The sequence below is a fragment of the Symphalangus syndactylus genome, chromosome 21, assembly GCF_028878055.3.
Source record: "Symphalangus syndactylus isolate Jambi chromosome 21, NHGRI_mSymSyn1-v2.1_pri, whole genome shotgun sequence".
NCBI lineage: Eukaryota > Metazoa > Chordata > Mammalia > Primates > Hylobatidae > Symphalangus > Symphalangus syndactylus.
In genome coordinates, this window is record NC_072443.2 from 83,573,299 (window position 1) to 83,597,045 (window position 23,747).

The 23,747-nt window shown below is 39.3% G+C and overlaps 1 protein-coding gene and 1 non-coding gene across 2 annotated transcripts in view; both read left to right on the plus strand.

The window, feature by feature from the left end:
* The window catches only part of FHIT (fragile histidine triad diadenosine triphosphatase), a 1,518,095-nt gene that overhangs the window by 383,450 nt on the left and 1,110,898 nt on the right, over positions 1-23,747 (plus strand). The window lies entirely within an intron of this gene.
* On the plus strand, positions 21,434-21,650 carry LOC129471786 (small nucleolar RNA U3). The gene has a single exon (XR_008653737.2). It is a non-coding gene; the product is annotated as a small nucleolar RNA U3 (small nucleolar RNA).

The following is a 23,747-nucleotide window of genomic DNA, read 5'->3' on the forward strand; positions in this document are numbered from 1 at the left end:
ATTTTTTAAAATATATTTTAGGCTTTATTGTATAAAATAAGCGGAATAGTATTTCATTGTGTGTATATACCACATTTTCTTTATCTTTTCATCCATAGCTGATGGACACTTAGGTTGATTCCATATCTTGGCTATTATGAATAGTGCTGCAGTAAACATGGGTATGCAGATATCTCTTCAATATCCTGATTTCCTTTCTTTCAGATATATACCCAGCGGCAGGATTGCTGGGTCACATTGTAGATCTATTTTTAGTTTTTCTGAAGAACCTCCATACCATTTTCCGTAATGGCTATACTAATTTATATTCCCACTAGCAGTATACTAGCATTCCTCTTTTACTGCATCCTCTCCAGCATCTGTTATTGTTCGTCTTTTTCATAGTAGCCATTATAACTGTGGTGAGATGGTACCTCATTGTGGTTGTGATTTGCATTTCCCTGAGGATTACGGATGTTGAGCATTTTTTCATATGCCTCTTGTCCATTTGTATGTCTTCTTTTAAGAAATGTCTATTGAGGTCTTTTGCCGAGTTTTAAACTGAATTATTAGCATTTTTGCTATTGAGTTGTTTGAGTTCCTTATATATTCTGGTTATTAATCCCTTGTCAAATGGATAGTTTACAAATATTTTCTCCCATTCTGTGGGCTGTCCCTTCATTCTGTTGATTGTCTCCTTTGCTGTACGGGTGCTTTTTAGCTTGATATAATCCCATTTGTCTATTTTAACCTTTGTTGCCTTTACATTTGAGGTCTTATCCAAAAAATCTTTGCCCAGACCAATGCCCAGAAGCATTTCCCCCAATGTTTTCCACTTAGTTTTATAGTTCAAGGCCTTACATTTAATTATTTAGTCCATTTTGATATGATTCTTGTATATGTGAGAGACAGAGGTCTAGTTTCATTTTTTCTGCATATGGATGTCCAGTTTTCCCAGCATCATTTATGAATAGACTGTCCTTTCCACACTCAATGTTTTAGGCACTTTGTCAAAAATCAGTTTGCTATAATTAAAGGATTTACTTCTGGCTTATCTATTCTGTTCCATTGGTCTATGTGTTTGTTTTTACTCCAGTAACATGATGATTTAGTTATTATCACTTTCTTGTATATTTTAAAGTCAGATAATGTGCTACCTCCAGCTTTGTTCTTTTTGCTAGGGATTGCTTTGGCTATTTGGGGTCTTCAGTGGTTCCAGATAAATTTTAGGATTTTTTCTAATCCAATGAAGAATGATATTGGTATTTTGAAAAGGTTTACATCAAATCTGTAAATTCTTTTTGGTAGCATTGTCATTTTAACAATATAAGTTCTTCCAATTCATGAACATGGGATATCTTTCCTTTTTTTGTAACCGAATCTTCAATTTCTTTTATCAGTGTCCTGTCATTTAATTGTAGGGATCTTTTGCTTCCTTGGTTAGATTTATTCCTAGGTATTTTATATTTTCTTTCTGTAGCTATTGTAAGTAAGATTGCTTTCTTGCTTTATTTTTTCACTAGTTTATTGTTGGCGTATAGAAATTGTACTGATTTCTGTATGTTAATTTATATCCTGCAGCTTTACAGATTTTGTTTTCTCATTCTGAGAATGTTTTGGTAGAGCTTATATGGGTTTCTGTATATAAGATTATGTCACCTGTAAACAGGGACAATTTGACTTCTTCCTTTCCATTTTGAATGCCCTTTATTTCTTTCTCTTGCCTAATTGCTCTGGCTAGGACTTCCAATGTTATGTTGAATAACAGTGGTGGGAGTGGGCATCATGGTCTTGTTCTAGTTCTTAGAAGAAAAGCTTTTAGCTTTTCCCTGTTCAGTATAATATTAGCTATGGATTTGTCATATATGGCCTTCACTACGTTGAGGTGCACTTATTCTATACTTAGTTTGTTCAGGGTTTTTATCAGGAAGGGATGTTGAAATTTCTTTTCCTTTTCTGCATCTATTGAGATGATCATATGGTGTTTGTCTTTCATTTTGTTAATGTGAAGTATCACATTTATTGATTAGCATATGTTGAACCATCCTTGCATCCCTGCGATAAATCCCACTTGATCGTGGTGAATGTTGTTTTTAATGTGATGCTGGATTCAATTTGCTAGTATTTTGTTGAGGATGTTTGCATCAATGTTCATCAGGGATTTTGGCCTTTTTTTGTTGTGTCCTTATCTGGTTTTGGCATCAGGGTAATAATGGTCTTATAGAATCAGCTTGAAAGAATTCCCTTCTCTTTTATTTCCTAGAAGAGTTTGAGAAGGATGGACATTAGTTCTTCTTTAAATGTTTGGTAGAATTCAGTAGTGAAGCTATCAGGTCCTGGGCTTTTCTTTGATAGAACATTTTTAAAATTATTGATTCAACTTGTTGCTTGTAATTGGTGTGTTTAGGTTTTCTATTTCTTCTAGGTTCAATCTTGTTAGGTTGTCTAGGTATTTGTTTCTGTTCGGTTTTCCAATCTGTGGGTGTATAGTTGTTTGTACTAGTCTCTAATGATCTTTTGTATATGTGGGTTGTCAGTTGTAAGGTCTCTCTTTTTGTTTCTAACTTTATTTATTTGGGACATTTTCCTTGGTTAGTTTAGCTCGTGGTTTGTTAATTTTGTTATGTTTTCAAAAAAAGTTTTAAAAATTGATCTTTTGTAAGTTTTAGTCTCAATTTCATTTATTTCTCCTCTGATCTTTATTATTTCTTTCCTTGTACTAATTTTGGATTTGGTTTGTTCTTGTTTTCATTTTTGTTCTTGCACTGTTAGATTATTTATTTAAAGTCTTTCTACTCTTTTGATGTGTTTATTGTTATAAACTTTTCTCCTAGCACTGTTTTTGCTGTATCTCGTAAGTTTTGATATGTTGTGCTTCCATTTTCGTAAATTTTAAAATTTTCTTCTTGATTTCTGTATTGATTCTTTGGTTATACAGGAGCATGTTGTATTCACACAGCTTCCAAAAGTCCCTCTTGTTATTGATTTCTAGTTTTATTCCATTGTGTTCAGAAAAGATACTTGATATGATTTCATTTCTTTTAAATTTGTTGAGACTTATTTTGTGGCCTTTGTGATCTGTCCTTGAGGATGTTCCATGTGCTGATGAAAATAATATGTATTCTGCCACTGTCGGGTGAAATGTTCTGTAAATGTCTGTTAGGTTCATTTGAACTAAAATGCAGTATAAATTCAACATTTCATTGTTGATTTCCTGTCTAGATGGCCTATCCAGTGATGAGAGTGGGTTGTGGAGATCCCCAACTATTATGGCATTGGGGTCTATCTCTCCCTTTAGATTGAATACTATTTGATTGATATGTGCTTCAGTGTTGGATGCATATAGAACTGTTGTAGCTTCTTGCTGAATTGATTCCTTTGTCATTATATGATGATCCTCTTTGTCTCTTTTTACAGTTTTTTCACTTAAAGTCTGTTTTATCTGATACAAGTAAAGCTACTCCTGCTCACTTTTTATTTTTATTTGCATGGAGTATCTTTTTCTATTCCTTCACTCTTAGTCTATATGTATGCTTAGTAGTGAAGTGAATTTCTTATAGAAAGCATATAGTTGGATCATGTTTTTGTTTTGTTTTGTTTTAAATCAATTAAGTCAGTCTGTGTCTTTAAGTGGGGAATTTATTCTGTTAACCTTCAAGGTTATTATTGATAAGTCATGACTTGCTTCTGTCATTTTGTTAACTATTATTGATAAGTCATGAGTTGTTTCTGTCATTTTGTTAACTATTTTCTGGTTATTTTGTATATCCTTTGTTCTTTTCTTCTCTTATTATGTATCATTGTGGTTTAGTGATTTTCTGTAGTGATAAGTTTTGCTTCTTTTCTCTTTTTTTCTGTATATCTGCTCTACTAGTGAGTTTTTCTTGTTGTTGTTGTTGTTTGTTTTTGAGATGAGTTTCACTCTTGTTGACCAGGCTGGAGTGCAATGGCACGAACTCAGCTCACTGCAACCTCCACCTCCCGGGTACAAGTGCTTCTCATGCCTCAGCCTCCCAAGTAGCTGGGATTACAGGCATGTGCCACCACACCCAGCTAATTTTGTATGTTTAGTAGAGAAAGGATTTCTCCATGTTGGTCACGCTGGTCTTGAACTCCCAACCTCAGGTGATCTGCCCGACTCGGACTCCCAAAATGCTGGGATTATAGGCATGAGCCACCATGCTCAGCCTCTACCAGTGAGTTTTATACTTTTGTGTGTTTTCTAAGTAATGACAATCATTTTTTGCTTCCAGATGCAGGACTCCCTTTAGAATTTCTTGTAAAACTGGTCTAGTGGTGATGAATTCCTGTTTTTACTTCTCTGAGAAACATTTTATTTCGTCCTCACTTGTAAAGGATATATTTGCTGGATATAGTATCCTTGACTGACAGTTTTTTTCCTTTAGTACTTTAAATGTAGCTTTCTGTTCTTTCCTGGTCTATAAGGTTCTGCTGAAAGTCTTCTGTTAGTCTAATGGGGATTCCCTTAAATGTACGGTGACACATTTCTCTTGTTGTTTTTAGAATTCTTGCTTTGTCTTTGACTTTGACAATTGAACTATAATGTGCATCGGGGCTTGAATCTCTTCAGGAACCTTTGAGTTTCCTGGATCTGTATCTACACATCTCTAACCAGACTTGTGAAATTTTCAGCTATTAGATAATTAAATTAGATTTTATATTTTTTTTACACATCTTTTCCTTCTGGAACTGCCATAATATGAAAATTTGTTCACTTAATGATGTCCTATAAGTCTTGTGGTCTTTTTTAAAAACTCTTTTTCTTTTTTTTTTTTCTCTCTAGCTAAGTAATTTTAAATAACCTATTTTTAGATTCAGAGATTATTTTCTATACTTGTCTGTTCTTGAAGCTGTCTATTGCATTTTTTATTTTATTAATTGAATTATTTTTTATAATATCTATCTCTGTTGAATTTCTAATTTATAGAATAAATTCTTTTTCTGGTTTTGTTGAATTGTCTATCTGTATTTTCTTGTATCTTGTTGAATTTCTTAAGAGCACTAGTTTGAATTCCTTTTCTGGCAATTCATTGATTTCCTTGTCATTAGAGTTTGTTACTAGGGAGTTATTTTCTTCCTTTGGCATTGACATATTTCTTTGGTTTTTCATATTTCTTGTGTTTCTATATCAATGTCTATGCATTTGGTGGAAAAACTGCCTCTTCCAGACTTTCTAGAGTGGCTTTTGCAGAGAAAGACTTTCACCTGTAGTTGGACCTTAGTGTGCTAATTAGGAAAGGTGTAGTGACTTTGTTTCCAGGTAGGTTCAGTGGTATAGTATCTATGCAGCTTCTTCAGCTGCATTCAGTGTCAACAGTAACTGTGAATGCCTGAATGACTTAGGCTGTAAAAGTGTATGGTAGTGCTCATCATCACTGGCCATCAGGGAAATGCAAATCAAAACCACAATGAGATACCATCTCACACCAGTTAGAATGGTGATCATTAAAAAGTCAGGAAACAACAGGTGCTGGAGAGGATGTGGAGAAATAGGAACACTTTTACACTGTTGGTGGGACTGTAAACTAGTTCAACCATTGTGGAAGTCAGTGTGGCGATTCCTCAGGGATCTAGAACTAGAAATACCATTTGACCCAGCCATCCCATTACTGGGTATATACCCAAAGGATTATAAATCATGCTGCTATAAAGACACATGCACACGTATGTTTATTGTGGCACTATTCACAATATCACAGACTTAGAACCAACCTAAATGTCCAACAATGATAGACTGGATTAAGAAAATGTGACACATATACACCATGGAATACTATGCAGCCATAAAAAGGATGAGTTCATGTCCTTTGTAGGGACATGGATGAAGCTGGAAACCATTCTCAGCAAACTATCGCAAGGACAGAAAACCAAACACCGCATGTTCTCACTCATAGGTGGGAATTGAACAGTGAGAACACTTGGATACAGGAAGGGGAACATCACACACCAGGGCCTGTTGTGGGGTGGGGGGAGGGGGAGGGATAGCATTAGGAGATATACCTAATGTAAATGACGAGTTAATGGGTGCAGCACACCAACATGGCACATGTGTACATATGTAATAAACCTGCACATTGTGCACATGTACCCTAAAAATTAAAGTATAATAAAAAAAAAGGGTATGGTAGTGGCAGTGACAGCATAGGTTGTTAATGTCCTCAGTGGCAAGGGCTTTTGGGGTCCTCCTATTCTGATTTTCCTCACAATGGGGATAATTTACCAAGAGGATCCCTCTTACATGGCCTACAAGCAGTTCCAGTGCTTTGAGTTCCAGGGATTGGTACTCGAAGTGGCTATGGAGTCAGGGTCCTAATATCAGAGTTTCACAAGCCTATTGTGCCTCTTGGGTCTTGGGGTACAGGTTCACTCTCTGTAGCTGGGTCAAATATAGGTTTCTCACGGAGCCAGAATCTATGACTGTTAGGCACCCCCTACCAGCTTTGATTCAGTGGGTCAGGTTGTAGCTGTGATTCTACCCCTGGGGAATAGGATACAGCCCTGGCTCAACTCTGAGAAAGAAGCAGAGTTTCAGGGGTTTGAGCACAGTGTGCATGGTACAGCTATAATTTGGGAGCCTAAGCCAATAGGGTTCAGTGGCAGCTTGGGTCCCTGAGAATGAAGCACTATATAGTGGTAAATTTAGACCTTGAAATGGTGGGGACGTATCTGTATCCCAGACTCCATGTGGCCAGGCGCAGTGGCAGCAAGCACCCCAGAATGGCTGAGCATGGCTATTGTTTGGGTCCTGGAGGGCAGGGAGTAGCATAGTGATGAGTCCACTCCCCAGGGAACAGCATGTCTTAGCAGTTCAGACTCTAGTGGGCTAGTCCAGCTTCAGGAAAGCAGGGTACTAAATTGTCTAGTAGGGTAGTCTGTCTTAGGTCATGTTCTACTCTGTTTCCTTGGGACACGAGATACTACATCAGCTCAGACCTGGGATGTACAGTTGTTTAACTTGACCAAGGCAATGATTCCCCAAGGAGCAATGTGACACTTCAGCTCAGGCATGACTGTTCTGTGTGGCCCAGGCACCATTTACTTGGGATACAGGGTTCTACCGAAGCACTATTTCCTTGGGGGATACTGTGCCATTTCGGCTCAGACCCCTAGAAGCAGTTACAGTCACAATGGAGAGAAGCAGATGGAGCTGTCCTGCTAAAGCACTGTTTCCCCAGGAGGGAATGTATTTCTTCAGCTCTAGCACAAGAGGGCAGGTGAAGGGATAGGTAGAGCAGCTTTCACCCTTTGGCTCCATGGGGAAAGGCATTAATAGTTGCTGGCAGCTTGGCTGTGGCCACTGGTTTGGGGTGGTTTGGAGGCAGCTTAGCCTTACGGAGGCAGGGGCATCAAGCCTGCTCACCCTCAAAGAAAATCACACTCCAGCAGTAGTTCCAGTTCTAAGATGATATAGCACAGTTGCCATGTGGGCTACAGGGAGTAGAGCACAGTGTTAGTTCCTTCTCTGAGGTGAGTGCAGCTGTGTGGCCTCTAGGCAGCTCCCTCAGCTGGACTTAGTGCCAGTGAAGACTACAAGGACTCCAGTAGTGAGGACTGTGGGTGTCCAAGGTGTTGGCAGAGGCTACTGGAATCCTCTTGCTTACCTTTTTCCTATAGGGAAAGTTTCCTCTGGGTTTCTGGCTCACCTCAGCTGGGGATAGGGTGGTGGAGTTCTGATGTTTCCTTCCATTCTCTCTGTGGCTCTCCTGAGTTTCTGCGCTCACCAGGGTTTCTGTTACTCCTTTGATGTACTCTGGCACTCTCCTGCAGTTATGTACATTAAAACATAGTTGTTTATTCATTGTTTCGGCTGTCTCTGTGGAAGGGATGAGTGCTGGAGTTTCTAGTGAGCCATCTTGCTGATGTTGCTGCCCTAAACTTAAGTTTGAAAAGCATTTAGAGCAACTCCGGTTATCTTGTGCAATTTATGAATTTACGAATGCCATAAAAGAATAACGTCTACTTAAATACACTTCTGTATTTACTTGTTAAATGTGTTCATCAATATTTTAAAATAACTTTACACATTTAACAATTTTAATTTCTTTGTAAACACTTCAAATACTTGGCAGTACAAGCTCACAACCTTAACAAGCAAGAGCTTTCTAAGCTTTGAAGCCATGTTTTGAATCAAATATACTAGACTCATAAAGAATAAATTCAGTTATCTTAAACATCTCAGTACTACTTAAAAACATCAAATTCTGTTAAACTTTTTAACCTAAAATTAGAAGTCAGTAATCAATTGTACTTCTAATTGCAGGGGCAATCTGTCAGATTCTTAAATATGATAAATCCTCTTAAACATCACAAATACTTGATACAAGATACTCAGATTGTTCCATTACCTAAGCTCAACCAAAAAGTATGAACATAACAGATTTCATTGGCCATATAATCTATTTTTTATCTGTCTCAGGGTTGAAAAATCCTTTGCTTACTAAAGGAACAGTGATAAAATCTCAGGTGGTTTAAGGTTAGGATCCTGATAACCTGAGGTTATTTATCACTGTAAAGTTATGAAGTCAAAAATTTATGTTCATAATATGGTCACTTCTTCAGAGATCTCTGATTGCATTGAGGCCTGGGAAATAGATATATAAATAAATGAATATCTATTCATTTACACACACACACACACACACACACACGAATAAGTTTTCCTTAGCTAAAAATTGACACCTTGAAATTTTTCATACTTACTTAGAATGGGGGCTCTCTTCTCAATTCTATGTCTGCTACTTGCTACCTGCATAACTTTTGGCCATTTGCTTAACTTCTCTAAGTCTCAATTTCCTCACCTATAAAGTAGAGATAATGATCAGAATCTACTATGTAGGATTGTTATGAAAATCATATGAAAAAATACATTTAAACTGCTTAGGACCATGCCTGGCATCTACTAAGAGCTCAAAAATTATCATTTTACCATTATTATCCATTATGCTGCCTTCAAGTTTTCACTCGAATAACTATGGATGTCTTAAACTTAATTAACCTAAATCTGATAACTTTCATGATATGTGAAAAATGGGAGAGGCCCATTAAATTAAATGTCCCTGCATGCTGAACAAGCACAATGAACCAGTTAGCACTGTGGCAGAAGGCAGAAAACGTTTGAGGATAAGGCTTGTCTGTGGGTTGGGTTTGACAGACCTAACATGGCATTTAAGTAGTATGTTGATGGGCAGCCATTCAATTAAGTGGTTAACTTGGGAAGTGGGAGTAGGATAGTCAGTCACACATTGTAACAGGGTGGCCCAAGAGGTGGGTAGAATTCTAGGGTGGGGAATCCAGTATCTACGCACATGGTACAGAAAAATGAATGTTGGACAAGCAGTAAGCATCAGAAAAGGTATCCAAGGTAGTCAGACCTATGTCTTTGGATGGGTTCGAATATGTAGGTGGGAGGAAGAATATGTAGGTGGGAGGAAGAGTTTATTCCTAGAGGGATTTGGGTCCTGGGAAGGTGACCAAGGGTGCCAGATTGAAGCCCATTGCTGAGCATCTACTGTTGCCTGACATGTGCTCCCATTTTAAAAAATATTCCCTATATTATCTCATTTCTCTCTCATAGACTCACAATGTAAATCGTATTGTATTTATTTTATAGGTGACAAAAGACATGATTAAGTAAACGTTTCCAAGGTCACATATCCAGTAAGTGGTCAAACCAAATCAAACACAGACCTTCCTATTTCAGAGGTCATGATCATTCCATGACAGCACCCTGCCTCAGAGGTGACTTGATGTTGAGCTTAGAGCATTGACCTAGCTAGTCTTAAATCTCCCCTGCCGTATGCCGTGATTAGTCCTTAGAAGAGGATAGGTTGAGACTGCAGATGGGAGGTGGTTCTAGGATTGCAACTCTGGGGAGAGGAGGCACCCAGAAGCTGGGAGAGTGTAGAGCCTAATCAGTAAGAGTGACAGATGCATATTCTTTTTCTTCTGTCCCTGTCCTGGTTACTTGTTCTAAACAGGACTCTAGTTCTCCATTAGAAGTAGAAAGGAGATAAAGGTAAGCTAATGACTACATATGGCAATGATTCTTAACCTCTTAATGTGATAAAAATGTGAAGTTTTCTAGAAAAATGTGCACAGACCAGTAGTTATACCATTCCACGTTCAGTTTCAGAGGGTTCCCAGAGCTCTTGAAATTAATGAAGGATTTGGTCACTAGCCCAAGAGACTCTTTAGACCAAGAAAATCTTCAGACCTAGGATGCACACAGCCTTTTCAGAACTGTTTTCTCTGAGGAGTGTTGGCGTGATTACCAAGTGATGCTGCTGCTGCTGATGGCAGCAAACATGTATTTAGAGTTTAATAAATACCAGCCTTTACTTTATTAAATTATTTTAAAATTCTAACGACAGCCGTACAGTGTAGGTATTACCATTAGCCTTGTCTAGATAGATGGGGAAATGACTCAGAGAGGTTCAATAACATGCCCTAGGTTACAGAACTTGTAAGTAGGGGTGTGCTCAATACAGTTCAATAATTTCATAACTTAAAAAACAAGAGGTTTTGATCTGGTGTAGTTGGGGAGCGTGGACAATTTTTAACACATACCATATAAATGGTGATATTTTATTTTTATTATAGGCGCTTGCTTAGGAGTGACAAATTTCACCCACCACATTTTAAAATGCCATGGCGGGAAGCCCTGCTGTTTAGCTTGCTGTTGCACTTTCTACACATCGAAGTTTATCTAAATATTGTAAAGGGCTTTGCTGTTGAAACATATTCTCTGAAATCGAAGGCACACATTAGCTGGGTTATATTTCTTTCCATTAGCAAATTATACTTAGAATTTTAAACAGTGCTTGTTCCTTCAAAGGACTTTATAGCTATCAGCCAGTTAAGCTTTCCCAGTCTCCTGTGGAGTCAGTCAGTATGAATTTCCCATCCTGTAGGCCACTATTTAGTACTCTGGATATACTAGGACCATCAGATAGAGGTAGCTTGGATGGTTTGTTGGTTTGGGTACTTCTGAACAGTCTTCATGCAGAGAGAACGGTAAACCCATCTGTAGAAGAAGGGCAGGCCCTTTGTGGGGAGAACACACAAAGCAACAAAGGAACCTGTTGAAGGAAACAAGGCTGCACAGCAAATCCACAGCTCCCTGGGACAGCGTTGAGTGCTTACTTTTATAAGACTGCTACTAAATATTTTCCTGACATGACAGAAAACAACTTGCCCAACTTTACATGTGTGTCTTTGGAGAGAGCCATAGGTGGTTATCATAAAAAGCACTCAATAGTTTCAAATCTTTCTTCCTCCCAGTAAAATCATCTGGAGGGAAACTTCGTATCCTTTTGCTTTCATCCACTTTGGTTCTGCTTTGCAGGTTTCTTTATGAAGCTCCTGGTAGTGTGATCTCTCACTCTCTCTCTCTCTTTCTCTCTCCCTCTCTCCCTGCCTTGTTCCCCTCCTCCAAAAACAAAAACAGACAAAAAACCCAACTTGGTTGGCATGCTACCCTACAAGTTTTTTCATCGTTCAGCGAACTTGAAGCTCAAATCTAAGAACACAAGAGTTATAGGCATGTTGCAGGAGTGTCTGGTGCACAGGAAAGTAAATAATAAATAATCTTTATTTTTTGAGGGGGGAACAATTCAAGCATCTTTGCCTATGAACTCAAAGGCAAAACTCTTCTAGACTTTTGTGAGTTGTTGCCAGTCCTTGGTTATGTTACTACCCTATAATTCAGGGTTTCCTGAAAGGAGTTAAGCAATTTTAAGGCCATCATAAATTTTATTATTATTTCCTGAGATGTATTACTTGGGTTCTCAGGGTGATCATTAAATTTGTATTCTCTTTGAATCATTCTGAGTGAGGGTTTATCTCAAAAAATGATCATTATTCTTTATTTTCAAAAGGAAAATTGCTGTTATGGGCTAATGACTGAGGAAAATGAATTTAGAGAATAACGTGGGATTATTTTTGAGGCATAATTTTCTGTTCAAAAACCAGGAAGCAAAACTGGCCAACTTATAAAAATTCAGAGAGTAATGTATTTTTGCTCCTTGAGAATTTTTCTGGGTAGAAGAATTAAAGAGAAGACAAGCACAAGGAAAGAAGGAGAGGGAGCCAAAGAAGGCAAGATATCCCACTGATGTGAAATATCTAATTACCCTTTCCCCAAAGGGTCTCACAGAAAGTATGTATTTATTGGAACCAAAATAAATTACAGGATTATAGACCCCTGAGCTGGACAACTCATGTTAGAGAATTAACTTTCTGCTACAAGTTTTTGATATGTGTGAAGTTGTTTGCCTACAAATGTTTTTTGCAACAAGTGCTCATATCAAAAGAAATGAAAGCATTTCCTCATAAGCATGGAATTTCTACCAAAGACAAAACAAAGCAGGCTTTTGGCAAACCAAAGTCCCATTCAGGGGTGTGTCACACCCTTAGGGACACACAGCAGGCAAACATGCAGTTCCTTTCCGTATGATTTTGTAAACTGTGTTCACCTGCTTATATCACAGAGGTTTCTTTTTATCAATTGAACTCCATTTATATTTTCCTCAGTATATTCCTTTTAAAAATATAATAGGAGCTGGGCACAGTGGCTCACACTTGTAGTTTCAATCCTTTGGGAGACTGAGGCAGGCAGATCATTTGAGTCCAGAAGTTCAAGACCAACCTGGGCAACAAAGCAAGACCTCATCTCTACAAAAAATAAATAAATAAATAAATTCAAAAAATGAAAAATCTAGGTATGGTGGTGTGTGCCTGTAGTTCTAGCTACTCAGGAGGCTGAGATGGGAGGATCACTTGAACCTGGGAGGTCAAGGCTACAGTGAGCCACGTTTGTGCCGTTGCACTCTAGCTTGAGTGACAGAGCAAGACTCCATTTCAGAAAAAATAAACAAATACAGTCAGACATTTAGCATCCTGACTTACGTGTTAAATATGTCACCATTCCTGGACCCCTTCCTTATTTATATAGAGTCATTTTTAAATAGGCTGGAACTTGGAAAGTATCATTATATACCTAATAAACTTACTATTTTTAAAAATGATCATGTTTAGTGCTGAAAAAGTTGTGGTGACAGTTATGTTATTAGACTTCTGCTAGCACTATAGGTTGGTGAGTTCCTTTTGCTGAGCAGTTTGATAGTAGAGAGCCTGATTAGGAGAGATAATCATCGGAGACAAGAGTTCTTGGAGACTTTTCCTAAGGTAGTCATGTAACAGAAGCAGAACAGAATATTCATTAGAGTGCCATCATAAAGCACTCTATAGTTTCACTGTGAAGGCAATGTTAAAATATGCAAAACGGGTTCTAATGTAACTTATTGTAATGCTTCTGATATAATGAGAAAAAGGGAGATACAAAATGGCAGGCATGCAAGATGTGCAGATATGCAAGAATGAGCTGCCCTGTGAATAAGGACAGAAAGGCAAGAACCACAAATGGAAACAGGTTTACATGGGATTCCTTTTCTTCCTAAAAATCATGTTCTCAATGCTGCTGTTGTGCCATCTTTTTAGAAAATTTAATTAAGAGTAAGCTAACAAATGTAGACATCAACGAGGGAATGCTCCAAGGGGTCCATGTTGACAATGTCTGGGGCATCAGCAGGAGAATAGGCTAAGTGACTATTTCCCAAGCAGTTCTCTTGGGGTACGCTCATTTACCATTGTCCATGGTCTTACCCATGGGGGAATCTCTCTTCAAGATGGAATGACATTACCCAGGTTTGTGAGACCCGGTAGCCTAGAAGGCCCCTTTGTGATTTTACAACCAGCAGTTGGCCCACTGCACAGACTACTGGCACTATTGCATTCTATCCTCTAAGCAGGCCTGAGGTCCATGGGAAGCCAGAGCATCAGATAGTTGCGTGTTTAGCAAGAGAAGAGAACAAAAGGAATTGAGTGATGCTATGTTTTCATTTGACACAACATACAATATGACTGTCAGACTACAGATAGCTTCATGCTGCTCAGTTCTCATGATAAGGATAGCCTTGCCTGTGGAACTGAAACTCCAAGGCCTTAGCTACCTTCCGCCTCCTGCATCTCTCTCCACAGTAGGGGTGCCGTGTCCCTACATTAGAATACTTGAAGGCCATTAACTAAAGGATTCCTTTCCCTAGACAGTGCTTAAATGGCCACTGCCAACATCTCTTTGTAGCTTTTCTTTGTATATTTTTCTACAACTGACCACTTTTTCTACCCATAAACATGTTAATATTCTCTATCAGTTGAAAGTCAAGTCCTGCTGACCTGTTTTTTTTTCCTGGTGTGTTTAAATACCTCTGTATTGATCCATTATGCATATAACAGAGCAATATTAGTTTTCTCTTTTCTGAGTTCTGTGGGCATGCGCTTTACTGTTGCTCATACATGCTGAAAATAGTAGGTGACAGAATTGAGGAGCAAGGCGAATTTATATGTCAGACCAAGAAGGAAAATGGAAGCTAAGATAATTCAACAGATTATGTTGTGCACTATGGTGGATTATTTCTAGGTACCCACAATATTTATTGCAAGTCTTCATAAGGAAAAATTAAAAATCAAATCAAAGTATCTTAATTTGTTCTTTTGTCAGAATCCACACTAAATGGTAAAGCAGAGTATTGAGGGCCCCGTGGGAACTGAGAAAAAGCTCAAGAACAGGCATTTCTCTTCGTTGGTGTCAGACATGAATATTTGAAGTCATATCAATTCCTATAAAGAGAGAAGTTGGATGAGACAACTTGCAGTGATGGTGGCCCTTGCTTAAACTCTGGCTCCCTATTATTTATCTGGCACTTCTGGGGTGGCTGAGGAGTCTAGAAAGCATGTCTTCTTTTTAGTGAACTTTCTTCCATCTTTGTAAGAGTGGTCCCTTGGGCCTTAGAAACATATTTGGCTACTACATGTCTCCCTGGCAAAAGTTGTTTGAATTAGACACTGAATCCAGCGTGCCCCACCCCCCACCCCAAGGTCTCACTTTCTGAAATTTGGAATTCAGAGGTATGCAGTCATTCCTTGCATGTGGCTAGAACAATGACAGGTAAACCTGAGATCTGTGGACAACCATATTTCCCTATGAGAACTGAGAAGCAGAGAAAGAGGGGGGCTGTATTCCCTGAGTTCCTGCCCACCTTCTGGTTCCTGGCACTGGGGGGAACTGGCTGCATCTTTGCCTCTGAGTTCTTGAGACACTCTTGGGCCCTTCTAATGATGCCCCTTCAACTTTAACCTAGCCTGATTTGGTTTCTGTTACTTAGAACTGAAGAGACTTACTGATACATTCTGTACTTCAAGCCAATAACACATGAATAATTGTCCTCAAAAATTAGAATTGATCTTCCACAGGGGGTTAGGAGATTTGGGTGAAATAGGTATTATCTTTAAATTAAGTGTGTTAGGGGTATTTCAAAATCTTCATTACATTTTCCAAATCCTTCCTGTTGTGTTGCCAGAATCTTTCCTTAGATAAAAGACCAATCTGAGGTTGGTTCCTTGGGATTTGGTTAAGCTGGGAAATCCCTTCAAAATGACAGAAGCCAGGCTGTACTACAGTGTTAAAAGGCCAAAGACTGAAACATTCTAAAATGTAGATAATTAAGTTTATCAGAGGCCTCCTCTTCCACTCTCCTGCTATCCCACTCTGCTCCTCAAACTCACGAATATTCAAAGGTATTTGAAGCTGAAATGGGCCTTTGAGTTGTTACTTGATATTTTCATGCATGTCCTGAGATTATGGCCTGGAGCTTCGCTTTGAGAATAATAGTCAGAAACAGCTATTTGATTGTGTCTTTAGATTCCTAAGAAAGTTAACAGGGGAGTTAATGTCGGTATGAAACAGTTTAGCTAAAATGTATCACCATATCCTTATTGAAGACCATTTACTACTCATTCCGAAACAGCATGTTACACAGTATATTGTCAATGAATCCCACTCATGAATTGATTGGAAAATATAATTTATTCCTAGATAAAAAGGGAGCTCCGATTGTATGAGAAAGGGCTGCTTGAGGCTTCCTGATTCTTATTGGTTGTTTCAAAGTGTGGAATTTAATAAGGCGCAAACAACTAGGAAGAGAATAGGGAGTGACAGGCATAGAGCAGTAAGTGTAATATACAGCAAGAGAGGGGAATCTATCAAGCAGGAACACTTTCTTGGTAGAGAGAGAAAGCATTGCCTTGTAAAATGGGATAGCGTTGAAGGAATTCCAAGTCTTTATTTTTGGCCATTCAACTGTAGACTAGGGTTTCACAGGACTCATGTTAGGTTTAGAGGTTATGAAATACTGTTTTCCAAATGGAAATATATGGCTTGCAATCTCAAAGAAAAAGAAAACGGAGGGAAAGGAATGCTTCTGGCCAAGGCATCAATAATCCTGTTATTCTGAGATGTGTAATGATCACCCACAGGCAGTAGCTCATTCTGCTGCCTTTCCAACCTTCTTATGTTTTTATTTAAAAACCTTCAATTCTATTCAGATATGTCATAACAAGCTATGTCTTGGTGAGCACACAGGTTTGTCATTGAGAAAGGTCATGTAAGACATGACTTATAAGCTACCTCTACTGTTCTCTGCATTTCTCCACCTTTGGGAATCTCTGTTTTAGTTAGGAGAGACTAGGTTCTGCTGCAATAACAAAGGAGTCCCCAGATCACAGTGGCCTATCACAAAGAAAGGTTTAGTTCTTGCTAATGGTACATGCCCAACAAAAGTTGTCAGGGGACTCTGCTTATTGTAGTCATTCAGATAGACCCAGGCTGAGGGAGCCACTAACATCCTGTAGTTACCCAAGAGCATGTGTACTTTTGGGGGGAGAAAGATTGGAGAATTAAACATAGTTTTTTCTTTGACTTAAGAAATGAAACATGTTACTTTTTCTCATGCCCCACTAAGTAGAGCTAGTCACTTGATCCTGCCCACTCATAAGAGGCTGAGATGTGCAGGAGTCTCTATGCTCAGGGCTAAAGGAGAACTGGATGAAACAAGTAGTATCTGTAATAATATCTGCCATAGTTAAACCTTCTTAAGTAGCTGGGATTACAGGCACATGCCACCACACATGGCTAATTTTTGTAGTTTTAGTAGAAACAGGGTTTCACCATGTTGACCAGGCTGGTCTTGAGCTCCTGACTTCAAGTGATCCACCCACCTCAGCTTCCCAAAGTGCTGGGATTACAGGCATGAGCCACCGTGCTCGGCGCAAAAAAAAAAAAAAAAAAAAAAAAAAAATTCGTGTTCAGAATCCACTGCAAATGTTTCTGAAAGGTGGCTCTCCTAGGAGGTTCTTAGGTAGGATCCAGGTTCTTTCCATCTTGTAGCTCTAAATTCTTTAACAAGTAGCCTTCAGGGTGCCTGAGAAGGGAAAAGGAAAGAGTTGAGGAGTAGAGTCTGGAAGATTTCTGTAGGCCCATCCAGGAAAGGGTGTACATCACTTCTGCCACATTCCATTGATCGGAACTCAGTCATTTGGACCCACCTAACTCCATTGAAGCTTGGAAATGCGGTCTACCTGTGCGCATGGGTGGAAATGCGGTCTACCTGTGCACATGGGTGAATACTAATAATCTCTGCTAGAAAAACTGACAACAACATCAGCAAAACAATATTAATACCATTAACATCTAACACTTATTAAGCTCTTCCGTGCATGCATAGTAATTTACCTGATATAGCTGAGACTCAAAAAGGTTGAATACCTTGTCTAAGTTTATGAAGAGGTCTATGAGGAGCCCAGAGATGAACACAGGTCTGCTTTGTTCCAAAAAACATGTGCTTAACCACTATTCTATACTCCTATTGGGATAGGAATTGAATACTGCTCTTAGTGGGGCTTTATTTTTACGAAATAGAAACAAAACCTGTAAATACCACAAATGCAGAATGTTCTTGACTTCCAAAACTGTTAAAACAATTCTTCCTAAAGAGCTGCTGAAATCCTTTTTAGGGAATATCAATATACAGATTGCATTCCAAGTTTTTGTCTGGATCACAGATGAATAGACAGGGAGAGATGAATGTCCTGGGGGAACACTGTCATGGTCCTTTTTTTTTTTTTTTTTGTCATTTTATTAATTTTTATTATTTTTATTTTTTTTTATTATACTTCAGGGTTTTAGGGTACATGTGCACAATGTGCAGGTTTGTTACATATGTATCCATGTGCCATGTTGATTTCCTGCACCCATTAACTCGTCATTTAGCATTAGGTGTATCTCCTAATGCTGTCCCTCCCCCCTCCCCCCACCCCACAACAGTCCCCGGAGCGTGATGTTCCCCTTCCTGTGTCCATGAGTTCTCATTGTTCAGTTCCCACCTATGAGTGAGAACATGCGGTGTTTGGTTTTTTGTCCTTGCAATAGTTTACTGAGAATGATGTTTTCCAGTTTCATCCATGTCCCTACAAAGGACACGAACTCATCATTTTTTATGGCTGCATAGTATTCCATGGTGTATATGTGCCACATTTTCTTAATCCAGTCTATCGTTGTTGGACATTTGGGTTGGTTCCAACTCTTTGCTATCGTGAATAGTGCCGCAATAAACATATGTGTGCATGTGTCTTTATAGCAGCATGATTTATAGTCCTTTGGGTATATACCCAGTAATGGGATGGCTGGGTCAAACGGTATTTCTAGTTCTAGATCCCTGAGGAATCGCCACACTGACTTCCACAATGGTTGAACTAGTTTACAGTCCCACCAACAGTGTAAAAGTGTTCCTATTTCTCCACATCCTCTCCAGCACCTGTTGTTTCCTGATTTTTTAATGATGGCCATTCTAACTGGTGTGAGATGGTATCTCACTGTGGTTTTGATTTGCATTTCTCTGATGGCCAGTGATGAGGAGCATTTCTTCATGTGTTTTTTGGCTGCATAAATGTCTTCTTTTGAGAAGTGTCTGTTCATGTCCTCTGCCCACTTTTTGATGGGGTTGTTTGTTTTTTTCTTGTAAATTTGTTTGAGTTCATTGTAGATTCTGGATATTAGCCCTTTGTCAGATGAGTAGGTTGCAAAAATTTTCTCCCATTGTGTAGGTTGCCTGTTCACTCTGATGATAGTTTCTTTTGCTGTGCAGAAGCTCTTTAGTTTAATGAGATCCCATTTGTCAATTTTGGCTTTTGTTGCCATTGCTTTTGGTGTTTTAGACATGTCATGGTGCTTTTAAATCATCCTGTTGCACTTAGGCATTGCAGCCTGTGACTATATATATTTCAAATAAGTTTTCTGTAGTCCAGAGGGATTGCTAGCCAAGGTAATGAGCACTGCTAGGAATCTTGACAGCAAACTCTAAATGGTCTCAATGCCACAGACTTTCAAGAAACTGGGACCTTCTCGAAGTGAATGGCTATTTCTGTCCTGTTTAAGTAATTCATTCTCGTCTGTCTCCGATTAGTGGTGAGCCTTGTGTCATGTGTGATAGTTATAATAAGGCACTTACCGAAACTTCCTTTTAAGGGTGGAAGGCATTTTGGGTTTGATTGTCATGGAGCAAGGTAGAAGAAAGAAGCCCTCACTTCATAAAAGGCCACACTGGTAGGCAAAGCAATATGAATGGGTGTAATATGTGACCAGAGTTCAGAATCTTCCTTTAGAATGAAAGTGCAGCGGTTTCCTGGAATGTTTTCATCGAGTTTTCAGGGTCTGAAAGCTGACCATACATGTGATGGTTCTGAATGCTGCTGCTTTCATTATCGGCCTCTGCTTTGACCATGTTATAGCACACAATTCTCAATGAGTTCTCTATTTTGTGCCATTGAAATGGGAACTTCTAATTTTACTGCTTCAAAGTATGTTTTTCTTTTTAGTAAAATCAAGCCTGTTCTTTTTTCCTGTCTCCTTCTCTGGGGAATACTGCCTTTCTCTATTCATTTGCTTGCAAGAGAATCTGCATTATCGTACTGGTTAGATCTTTAAGTACTCATTAAGTGTTCATTGCATACACACCATGTGTCAAGCACTGTGCTAGGCACCTGGGCTGGAGTAGTGACCAAGACAAACATGGACCTACCTGATCATAAGGAAGTCGTGTGCTCAGGTGAGCACTAGTACTTTTTGCCAACAAATAACAAACAATAACACCCATAGTAATACTACCTAACAATTGTTAAGCTCTTACAGGCTAGTGATCCAGTTGACTTATTTTTCTTTTTAAGAGATGGAGTCTTAAAAAGCCCAGGCTGGAGTGTAGAGGCATGATTATGGCTCACTGCAGCCTTGAACTCCTGGGCTCAGTTGATCCTCCTGCCTCAGCCTCCCAAGTAACTAGAACTACAGGCATACATCACCACATCCACCTATTTTTTCATTTTTTGTAGAGATGTAGTCTCGCTTTGTTGCCCAGGCTGGTCTTGAACTCCTGGCCTGAAGTGATCCTCCCACTTTGGCATCCCAAAGTTGGGATTACAGGTATGAGCCACCAGGCCCAGGACCAGTTGTATTTATATTCTGTCTCAGATGTTGATGGGCAGAACAATAAAGAACTCTTGATAACATTTATTGCATGCTAACTCTGTGGCAAGCACTGGGATGAAAGCTTTCCATGTATTATCTCCTTTAATCCTCACAAACCCTTATTGAAAAGCTTTTGTCATTATCCCCATTTTAAAGATGAGGAAACTAAGGCTTATAGGGATTAGAGGGATTATATCACCTCACACAGCTGATAAGTAGTGAAGCTGGGCTGTCAAATGCTGTCTGATACCTTAGCTTGTGCTCTAAACTCAGTTGTACAAAATTATGGAACATGATAGGGAGGACACTGATTTTCCTTTGATGTCTAAGTAAAATAGTAAAAGGTATACCCCAGCCATTAAACAACTCTGAGTAACTTTTTTCTATTCTTACTATTTTACCATGAGTCTGTTTTTCATACGTGCCCTTGAACTATTAGAAGCCCCTCTCCCAAGATGGCATCCACACAATGGTAAATTACACTTGGACATTTATTGTATGTATGTTCAGGCTTGTTACACATCAGAAAGAGACAGACATGATCCTTGCCTTTATGGATCTTACAGTGTAAAGGAGAAGAGAGTTGATCAATCAGAAGTGTGATGAGTATTATAAAAAAGGAAGCAGAGTGCTATGGCAAGTATATCACATTGGGAAGGTAGCGTGGTTTTGGAGTGGGGCATGGTTGAGGATAATCTCCATGTGGAGTGAAGTATAATCTCAGAAGCCAAGTATGAGTAGGCATTAGACCAGTGAAGAGGAAGTCCAGGATGTTATACGGTTTTGAGGCCTGAGAGAGTACAATAGGGTCCACACACTGAAGAAGATGGCAGGTGGGAGCATAGAGAAGGCAGAGTGTGGTGGGAGATAAAGACAGTGAGGCAGGCAGGGGTGGACGATGAAGGCCTTGTGGATTGTGACAAGGTTTTAGGATCTTATCATGAAAGCAGTAGTGAGCCACTGAAGATCTCTGGGCAGAGTGGGAGCAGGAAATATTTGGATCTTTAAAAGGTCACTCTGAAGACTATACTTCCAGGGGTCATTTCTGTGGTTCATTACTTAAAGGAGTTTCCCCAAGTGTGTCGAGCACTGGAAACCACAGGAAGGTATGCGATGTTCTCTCCCCAGCACGAAGCTCGTTCTTGGTGTTGCTTCACTACAACTGCCATTTGCCATTGATTATTGTTTTTTTGTTCCTTTGGGGAGATTAAGAGGAAGAGGACACAGTCTGAGCGATCTTCATTTTTAAATAATCTATTTGGCTGCAGTATGCTAAAGGAGTTAAACTGAGGAAAACTGGAAGCTTTGCAGTAGGGTTATTGCCATTCTGCTATTCTGAGATTTGGTGAATCAACCCCCTTTTCCCCCCAAATCTGTGCCTTTTGCAATTTTGAATACGTATGTCAGGGCTCACCCCACCTCTGTCTAGCAAGAAGCAAATTTATCTGCCACGAATGCATTACCATTTTAGTTGATGGCCTCCCAGCGTTTTCCATCACAGTCTTCTGTCTCTCCTCCATATTCTTTGCTAAATAACGTGTTGGGAATGGTCTCCTTGGCCTCCACATCAAATACTTTAACTGAAACACCATCATAATTACAACTTAATTTCTCTCATTCAAACAGAGGTGATGCATCTTCTCCCCAAAATAGAAGCCTCCTTAAGCTTACACTCTCACACTCCATAACACAGGTGTTTACAAGGTTCTTTGCTTTTCTTGCTTGTTGTTACTTCTTTTGAATTGGTTTCACCCTCATTCTAACTCATTCATCTTGTCAGTCTTAAATTAAGAGTTCCTTAGGGCTGGAGAGAGGGAAACATATATCCTTCTAGGCTGTGGAAAGTACACTACAGAACACTAGAACTCTAAGGGAGTGCCACAGGGATACAACAATGAATGTAGTTTTGTAGTTACTCTTGAATGTACTCTTGGCCCGTAACACATGGAAGATGATGTTAAGATAGTATGTGAGTTCTGAATGCTTTCAGCTGCCTATAACAGAAAATTAAAGTGATAGTGCTGAAATCATAGGGATATTTATTACTGTGAGAAAACAGGAGGTAGAGGATCCTAGGGTTAGTTTGGCAACTCAGTGATATCATAAAGGACTCAGTGTCTTTCATACTCAGGCTTTTTCCTCTTTTGGCTGTTGCCTCATGGTCATAAGATGGCTTCTACAGCTCTAAGCACAAAGCGTTAACGTGACAGCATCTAAAACAGGAAAGAAGAGGCATATGAAGAAAAGGCTTTCTCCTCTTGCAACTATGACTTTTTACCAAAGGTGAAAATCTTTCATGAGCCCCCCAGTGTATTTCCACTCATTGGTTAGATCTAGGTCACATGCCTACTACTGAATACCAATCAATGGCAAAAGAACACAGCATTGCCATGATTGGCTTAGACCAGTCATTATTCATTATCTAAGGCTAAGCACATGCTGCCCATCAGAATTTGGGTTTTGTTATCAGAGAAGAAGGAGAATATATTTTGTCACATTTGGATTAAGAACAGAAAACCATAACACTTCTAAATGGTGTTCTAAGAGGAATACCATAGTAGGAAATTTCAGAGATGAGGAAATGAAAGCAAATGAGATGACTGACTCTCTAGTTCCCTGGCACAAAAGAGATGTTGAGTAATTCCCTGAACCTCCCTAGATAGGAAGAGGCACTTAGCCATGTCTGCTCACCACAGATACCTGTGTATGGCAGGCATTGGTGGTTCTCTTCCTAAGATCCACTTTCCATCCATTCTTTCCTAACAGAAATCTGATTTTGTTTGGAGCAGCAATGCTCAGCTCATATCCAGCTTCCCACACTCTCTTACAGTTAGGAAAGACTGTATGACCCATTCGTGGCTAGGCAGATGTATGTGGAAGTCACTGGATGGAACTTTCTGGAAAGCTTTTAGAAAGGGACTGACTTGGCTGGCATCCTCTTTCCCCTTTGCCTTTCCCCCTCTTCTTGCCTAGGGAGAGTCAAACTTGGAGATCCAGCAGCCATCTATGACAATGAAAGTGAAAGCCTCACTGAAGGACAGCAGAAGAAAAAAAAAATAGAAGGAGCCTGGGGCATTCATGGCACCATGAGATACCAGCTCAGTGTCAGATTATACCTTCAGACATCTTGCTGCATGAAAAACAAAACAAAACACGCACACATGCATATCCGGAAAAGAAAGCTTTCTGTGTTTAAATCACTGTTGGGCTGTTGGTTAGCTAGATTGCAATTAATGCAGCTGAAAGCAATCTCAAGTGATACACCTTCCAAACCTAAAAACACTGAATAAGACAGTGAAAATGCATTTAAGTATTACTAAGTGCCAAAGGAAAT